Source organism: Eublepharis macularius, chromosome 1 (assembly GCF_028583425.1).
Source record: "Eublepharis macularius isolate TG4126 chromosome 1, MPM_Emac_v1.0, whole genome shotgun sequence".
Taxonomy (NCBI): Eukaryota; Metazoa; Chordata; class Lepidosauria; order Squamata; family Eublepharidae; genus Eublepharis; species Eublepharis macularius.
Genome location: NC_072790.1, coordinates 251,412,119 through 251,420,929, shown reverse-complemented (window position 1 = coordinate 251,420,929; position 8,811 = coordinate 251,412,119).

Below are 8,811 nucleotides of genomic sequence, written 5' to 3'. Positions count from 1 at the left end.
CTATAGACCAACAAGGCTACCCAGCTAGGGTTGCCAGCCTCCAGGTGGTGGCTGGAGATCTCCCAGAATTACAACTGGTCTCCAGGCCACAGAGATCAGTTCACCTGGAGAAAATGGCTACTTTGGGGGGTGGATTGTATGGAATCATGCCATGCCAAGGTCCTTTCCCTCCCCAAACCCCACTTTCTCCAGGTTTCTCCAGGTTTCACCCTCCAGATCTCCAGGAATTTCCCAAGTTGGAGCTGGCAACCCTATATCCACCTGAAACTATCTCCACAGCTTCTTGCACTAGGAGAACGCTCACTCGGCTCCGACCTTAGAGGAATGGATCCAAGAGATTCAACCTAAACTGTCCTGGGGCAGAGAGATCAAGGCTGGTAGCCGTGTTAGTCTGTCTGTAGCAATGGAAAAGAGCAAGAATCCAGTAGGACCTGTAAGACTAACAAAACTTGTGGTAGGGTATGAGCGAAGCTCTTGCTCTTTTCTCTTGGGGCAGCTGGCCCTGACAACCCGATTGCCAACATAACACCCACCTCGCCAGAGTGAAGAAGACAGAGAGAGGAGGAAAGACTTCCCCCCCCCTTTCTAATTCGGTGTAGTGGTTAAGAGCGTGGGACTCTAATTTGGAGAACCAGGTTCAAATTCCTCACTCCTCGGCTTGAAGCCAGCTGGGTGACCTTGAGCTAGTCACAGCTCTCTCAGAGCTCTCTCAGCCCCACCCACCTCACAGGGTGTTTTGTTTTGGGGATAATAATAACATATTTTGTAAACCGCTCTGAGTGGGTGTTAAGTCATCCTGAAGGGATGTTGTTGTTGTTGTTATTATCTTCAATGCTCTTTCTCCGGGTGATTTCCTGGCGGTAGCAGTTTTGACAAATGGGTGCAATTATCTGCTGTCATGGGACACCTGAACTTTGGAAAGGAGCCTGTAAGCAAGACTGGACCAGATCTTGTTGTTTTTTTCCCTTTTCTAAGTTCTTCCTTCACTCTCCATCTTCTGCTTTTTGCCCTGCTGCCTCTCCCTCTTTCCAAAGTTCCCTTGACGTTTCTCTCATTCCCATTTTGCCATCTTCTGGGCATGGAGCAGGGGTCACTGGGGGTGTGTGGGGGAAGGGGAGGTAGTCATGAATTTCCTGCAGTATGCAGGGGGGTGGTCTAGATGACCCTGGGGGGTGCCTTCCAACTCTATGATTCTTTGATTTATGCACAACGCCCCCCCCTCCCATTATGTTTTCAGCCACCGAAGGCTGCAGTTAGTCATCGGCGGGTGATCGGCTAACCACAAATTCTGCGGGTGTGTGAAGATCAGTGGTTGAGGGACTGCCCCTTCCCTGCCCTTTGGAATGACTAATTTATTTCGAAAACCAAAAAATTTCCATTTGAGACAAATATTTTGAGTTGCTACTGCCATGGTGGGAGGGGAAACTCCATATATAAAAGTTCCTGTCAGCACACTGAAACTTTTTTTTTTAAATAGTCAAATGGCTGATTTCATAGCTTTTGCCTAACAGAGCTACAGCTGGCTTCCAGTTCCAATCCCACCTCTTCTGTGGGCACAGGTAACCACTGGCCCTTTTCTAGGCTCTGAACTTCGGTTGCCAGCTCTGGGTTGGGAAATTCCTGGAGATCTGGGGAGCAGAGCCTGGAGACAGCAGGATTTAGCCTGGAGATCAACTGTAATTCCGGGAGATCTCCAGCTACCACCTGGAGGCTGGCAACCCTACTCTCAACCCTGAGGGCAAGATTTGGGAAGAGGAGAGATCTCAGCAGAGCATTGTTCCATGAAGTCAGCCGTCTTCTCCAGAGCATGTGATTTTGTGTGGTTTGGAGATCAGTTGTGATTCTGGCAACACTAGGGTTGCAAAGTGAACACACAATCAGAAGTGCATGCTCTCCAGCCGTGCTCCTGGAAGGCTGCTTCGGGGGGGGGGGTCTCATAAATAATGTCCAGTTTGTGCCAACTTCATGCTGACAGTGCCCGCTGGACAAACAATACCTTCCTTTTCCTAGCTCTTGGGGCAGAGGGGGGCAGGGGGCTGGCTGAACCCTTGTGCCGCCAGCCTGCATTCTTTGGCTCTTAGCTAAGCTTCCTCCCCTCTGTTCACCTTCCACCCTTTGGCAAGCGTCTGGAATGAGGGAGAAGGCTGTCCCAATCCCTGCCGGGTCTGTGAAGTTAAAGAAGTGGGAGAAAACAGGGGCAGGCCCCGGGATCCCTCCTCGTCTTCTGCTGGGCAGATCCATGGGGTGAAGGGGAAATGCTTTGATACAGGGAAAGAAACAAACCAACAGGATACACTGTGGTGGTGTTGTAGGAAGGAGAGACGGAAGGACTTCGTCCTAAGGAAAAGGTTATTAATGGCCAATATGGTTTAGTACAGGGGTGGCCAAACTGCGGCTCGGGAGCCACATGTGGCTCTTCTAGACATATTGTGCAGCTCCCAGAGGTCTCTGAGTATTGCCGTGGCTGTACAGTTTATTTCAGTTTATTTCCCTCTCTCCCTTCCCTTCTTTCCTTCTTTCTTTCCATGTCTTTCATATTTTCAGTAACAGTGTTGGGGTTGCCAGGTCTGACTCAGAAAATACCTGGGGACTTTAGGGGTGAAGCCTATCAAGGATGTGATATCACTTTTGTCAAAGGTCAGGTGACGGCTCTTCCCAAGCTCCACCCCTTCCGATTATGTCACTGCCAGCATACTGCACCAAAACCCCACCCCTTCCTGTGATGCCACTTTCAAGACACTCCCCCAAACTCACCTCTTCCTCTGAAGTCACTTCAATGCATCACGTCTTGAGGCTCTCAAACATGTGACGTTTATTCTGTGTGGCTCTTACATTAAGCTATTTTGGCCACCCCTGGTTTAGTAGGTTACAGTTTACCATTTAGCTTCTCCCTAGACGCTAAAATGATAAAACTAAGGCTGTCGTACTTTGGTCACGTCATGAGAAGGCAAGAATCTCTGGAAAAGTCCATAATGCTAGGAAAAGTGGAAGGCAGTAGGAAAAGAGGAAGACCTAAAACGGGATGGCTTGAGTCAATAAAAGAAGCCACGTCCTCCAGTTTGCAAGATCTGAGCAAGTAAGTTAATGATAGGGCATTTTGGAGGTCTTTCATTCATTGGGTCACCATGGGTTGGAGGCAATTTGACGGCACATAACGTACACACAGTTTAGGTGTGTATATGAATTTCAGTTGATGTTGTGTCTTTGAATAAGCTTATTTGTCCTGAATGGAATCGTAGTTTTGATAAAAGCTTACAGTTGAAACGGAGGAATAACCTGGGGCAACTGAAAACAGAAGTTCTAAACAATACCGGTTTAGAACTGAAAGCACTTTATAACAGAAATTCTTTTTTTAAAAAAAAAATGTTATTGGATGGGTTAACAAATATAAACATACAAGTCATTACCATTTTCCACCCCATTACATTTTCCCCATCCTTTCCCCCACCCCTTTTTTCTGGTGACTCCCAACAGTTTTCCATCCCCAACTTAATCTAAAGAATATATCATATCCTAAAATCTATAATAATATATATCATATATATCTAGTCTATTTACTTATATTAACTAGCATAATATAATACTTATCTAAATTAAGAGTATGAAAATTATATAACCATATAATAAGTACATATATATATAAAATATACTATTCCTTAACTCCCTATTATCTGTATTATAAATCTATTACTTCTATTACATCCCTAAAATATCATATATACTTACTATTACCCATACAATCTTGTTATTTAATCTTATACTTTCCCAAATAATTATACTATCTTACTCTTAAATTTAAACAACTACAGTACTGTAACTTTCTAACTCTATACTATACCATTAAAATATAATAATATACCCCCTTTTAACCTTAAGTAAGTTTCTATCTCCCCTTAACAACTATCCAAAGACCACAATTTCCCCTTCATGTCCCACTTTTTCTCCACATATTTCTTAAATTTTTCCCAGCTTGATGCATAGTCCAATTCTTCTTGTTCTTTCAATTTCCTTGTTAACTTGTCCATTTCTTTTATAACAGAAATTCTAACTACAGAAGTTCAAGACTGAAGGCAATTTAACGGTGAATTTGGAATTTGCAAGTTATTTGCCTAAAATCAATATGGAGCTTATTTTTTCTGTGTGGCTGTTGTAAATATTGGGTGTAGAACACGTTATATTTAATTGTGATAATTTGTCAATGTGCCTTTAACTTGTTATATTGTATGCTTGTATAGGAGATATTATATAAAACACTTTGGTTAAACCTCGTTTCTAATTAGCCTGTTTTCACAGTGGCTGTTTTGTTTGATACAAGGGAAGGCAAGTAAAACGAGTCCAGCGAAGACTCACCATTTATGAGAGTCAGCGCTCACTTCATTAGATACTCCCAGCGCATGGAGGGAAGTTCGATTTATTCATTCGATTTTTGTTTTGCTTCCGCTTCAGTCACATCGCTTCTTGAGGCAAAGAACCCACAATGCGCCGGCTACTTTCCGTCATTGCCTCTGGCACCTGCATATTGATTTATTTTGTTTGCGTTATTTATATTGTTATCTTCCTCCGCTGAGACTCAAGGGGAATTACAAAAAGTTAAGTTGAAGCAATCTTAACGGGACTGGACATCCAAGAAACAGTACCTGAAAAGGGTGCTCTGTCTCCCGAAATCTTGCATTCCGAAAACCTTGTTAGTCTCTAAGGTGCCACTGGACTCAAATCTGATAAACATTGCAATAAGATTTGGATTACAGAAATCGGAAACCAAGAAGAAATCAGAAAACAGCTGGAACAAAGCTTGAGCATTAACTGGGCACACTGAACGGTGGAGAAGGATCATGCTTGGGCCATGTGACCAGACGGAGGACATGTTTCATTGCATTTTTTAATGGTGTTTTCATGCTTTCAGGTTGTTGCTTTGGCCTGAAAATGGGATATAATTTAAAATCCCTGGATTGGATCTCCCAGATGATGCAGAGTTGCCACCTCCAGCGTGGGAAATTCCTGGAGATTCTTGGGGTGGAGCCTGGAGAGGGCAGATTTTGGGGAGGGAAGGGACTTCAGAAAGATATAATGCCATAGAGTTGACCCTACAAAGCAGCCATTTTCTCCAGGGGAACTGATCTCTAGGGCCTGGAGATCAGTTGTAATTCCTGGAGATCTCCAGCCACCACCTGGCAGCTGGCAACCTAGGAAGGCGCCTCCCCAGGGGGAAGTTCATTGCATCAGGGAAGGCACTGCAGTGCGTGAAATGGATCTACGGGATCCCACCCTATATGAAGGCTGCATGCATCCCCTCTCCAATTTTTCCTACTAAGAGGCTTTCAGGAATTGTAAGAAGCACTGAGAAAGAAGCCGCCTTCTTCCTGGCAGGCAGGAGCAGCTCCACCTGTTGAATTTCTGTCACGCAACTGTTAAAAGCAGAAGAACTACATGGGAAGGGGCAGTAACTCTATTAAAGACTTCTGTCTCTTTGCAGGGGCATTCATTCAGAGGTGGACTGGAATCATTCTTTTTTCCCCTTTTTGCACTGTTGATTCATTGCACGGCTTCTATTGCACAATGTGGCTTTTGCTGTAAGCCGCGTTGAAGACCATGGAGAGGAGAAGGGGCGACCCTTTCAAACAGATGAATATGCCTTGGCTTCCAAGGATTTTCACTTCCCATATTTCCAAAAACGAGAAGACCCAGAGCAAAAGTTCACCAAACAGACCAAAACACACGAGGGACATTTTCTCCAAGACCCTGACTCATCTGCTGATAAAATCTGAAGGCTGAATTCCTCAGAGGGGAGTCCTGACCTTAGCCCTACTCTCCTTCCTCCCCCAGTGTTCCCCCTCCCGCTCTTGCCATGTCTACGTGAAGTTTTGCACAAGCCCAAAATAGCCTCACCCCCACGGTGGCAACAGAGAGGCGGAAGCATTCCTCTTGCCTCTAGCTGTAGCCAGATGGTATCTCAGCCCGTCCGGCCTAATCGCCAGGCACCGCTGCTTTATCTCACATTGGCCAACCTCCCTCCAGGTCTATTTTCACAAAGATTAGAGCTTCCAGACAATGAAGGCTGAGGGATGTTGGTTCCATGCTCATCCGCCCTTTGACTGATCAATGAATCAATTAAAGGGAGATAAATGTGAATCCATTAAAAGGAGACAAATATACAAAAACCTCATGTCCTAGCTGTTGATTATTGCATTCCACTTCCACTGTGTAATCCAACTTGGGTCTCAGTGAGAAAGGAATGAATGAATGAATGAATGAATGAATGAATGAATGAATGAATCTATCTATCTATCTATCTATCTATCTATCTATCTATCTATCTATCTATCTATCTATCTATCTATCTATCTATCTATCTATCTATCTATCTATCTATCTATCTATCTATCTATCTATCTATCTATCACCAAAGTAGTAAAGGAAAGATTCAGGCCAGCACCTTTATGAACATATAAAGAACTGTAACACATCCCTTTTTTTAAAAAAAATGTTATTTATAGTCCATCTTCTCTTAAACTCAAGGTAGATTAAACAAAGTGAGGCAATGCAATCAATAGGTAAAAAGGTAAAGGTAGTCCCCTGTGCAAGCACCAAGTTATTACTGACCCCTGGGGGACGTCGCATCACGATGTTTTCTTGGCAGACTTTTTGTTACGGGGTGGTTTGCCATTGTCTTCCCCAGTCGCCTACCCTTTACCCCCGGGAAACTGGGTACTCATTTTACCAACCTCGGAAGGATGGAAGGCTGAGTCAACCTTGAGCCAGCTATCTGAGCCCTGCTTCCGCCAGGATCAAACTCAGGTCATGAGCAGAGCTTGGGCTGCAGTACTGCAGCTTACCACTCTGTGCCACGGGGCTCTGTTGCAATCAGTAGGATGCAACCTCTAATAAGCAATGCAATAGGACTGGAACTGCAGATTAGTTTTAGATGTGGCATGTTAAACAAGCAGTAGAAATATAACACACTGAGAACAAGGTAAGCAACCGATAATACATACAATGCACTGTAGTGAAGTCCACGGACCTTGAAACATCTCCTGAACTGTCCCGTTTTACCTATTTGCTTCTGGGCACAGTTCAAAGAGGGGCTTTTCACTGTTAAAGAGTCTCTGTAACTTGCATTTCCAGCCAAAAGGCTCAGATAGTGGGTGACGTGAAAGAACTTTCTCTGCCTGAAACTCTGAAGAGCCACTGCCAGTCAGAGCAGGCGATGGTGACCTTGATAAACTTTCAGTGCAATCCTAAAAAGAGTTATGCCAGTCTAAGCCCATTGAAATCAATGGTCTTAGACTGGAGTACCTCTGCTTAGGATTGCACTGCAAATGTCTGACTTGGAACCAGTTTGGTGGAGTGCTTAAGAGCAGCAGGATGCTAATCTGGAGAGCCAGGTTTGATTCCCCACTCCTCCACCTGAAGCCAGCTGGGTGACCTTGGGTCAGTCACAGCTCTCTCAGAGCTCTCTCAGCCTCACTCACCTCACAGGGTGATTGCTGTGGGGATAATAACAACATACTTTGTAAACCACTCTGAGTGGGAGTTAAATTGTCCTGAATAGAGATGGGCACGAACAGCAATACGAACAAAAAAAAGCCACAAATAGCCCAATCTGTTGCTGTTCTTCAAGCTGGACAGTCTGGCACGTGCAATCAATTCCCTTGGCAACTGGAGGCAGGGATTGTCTGAACTCTGTCTGAACTCCTGCTGTTGCCCTGGAAACCCCAGTCTAAGCCCAATTTAGCTTGATAGGCAGGTCTTCCTTTCAAGTGTGGAGCTCCAAATTTGTTACAAGGGAACAAAGACAAGGGGGGATGGGGGCTCCCAGCTCTGGCTTTGGAGAGGGAGAGACAGCTGCTGTTGGCATTTTGATAGAGAGAGTGCATTGGAGCTTGAATTTTCTTTGTGTGTGGTGGGATAGGGATCTAACCCTTCAAGTTCCAGGGCTCTACCAGGCTCTGGGCCAAGCTATTATTTATTATTGGTACCTTTCCTGGTGCCTGCTCAGGTAAGGTTTCTGGGAGTGGAGCAGTAGGGATCTTGACTTGGATGATGGCTGGAGGAGAGCCTGCTGGCCCCCACGAACAGCCAACCACGAACGTGTTTGTGAACAGGGCCATGTTCGTGGTTGTTCGTGAGTCTCTGTTCGTGGATGGCAACGAACAACGAACATCATGTTTGGTTTTTTTTCTGTTCGTGCCCATCTCTAGTCCTGAACAGTGGTATATAAATTGAATGTTTGTTGTTGTTGTTGTTGTTGTTGTTGTTGTTGTTGTTGTTGTTGTTACAAGGCAGCCTCTTCTAGGATGATGCTCACTGGCTGGCATCTGTGTTGCATTCAGAAGGTATCGGATCCAATCCCTGATATCTCCAGTTTAGAAACAGGCAAAGGATCTCTTCCTGAGACCCTGGAGATAGTTTGTGGTGACATCTCAGCTGGGTGGACTATGTCTTGCGCTTCGGACTACAGTTTGAAAACACACTCCTCACCGTGGTTTCACAACATGTAGCTTCGAAGTTAGAGCTAACTACAGTTTGGCCCATTTGGATGTCATGGCAAACCCACCATTCCCAATCAGGTTTTGGAGGGCTGGAGTATGACACTGGAAAGAGAAAAGAGGCCCTACATCCAGGCCCGGGTATATCCCATAATTCTGCATGTAGAAGCCCAGAATTCTGTAGTGGGGAGATAATTTTTAAAGCAAGTTTCTAGAGCATACAGCTGAGAAGACATACCTGAACTTGAAGAGGGGAGGTGCAACGGAAATCTCAGTACCTGGGGAGGCAGTGCAGCCTAGTGAGATTTCCTGGAAAGAGGGGACA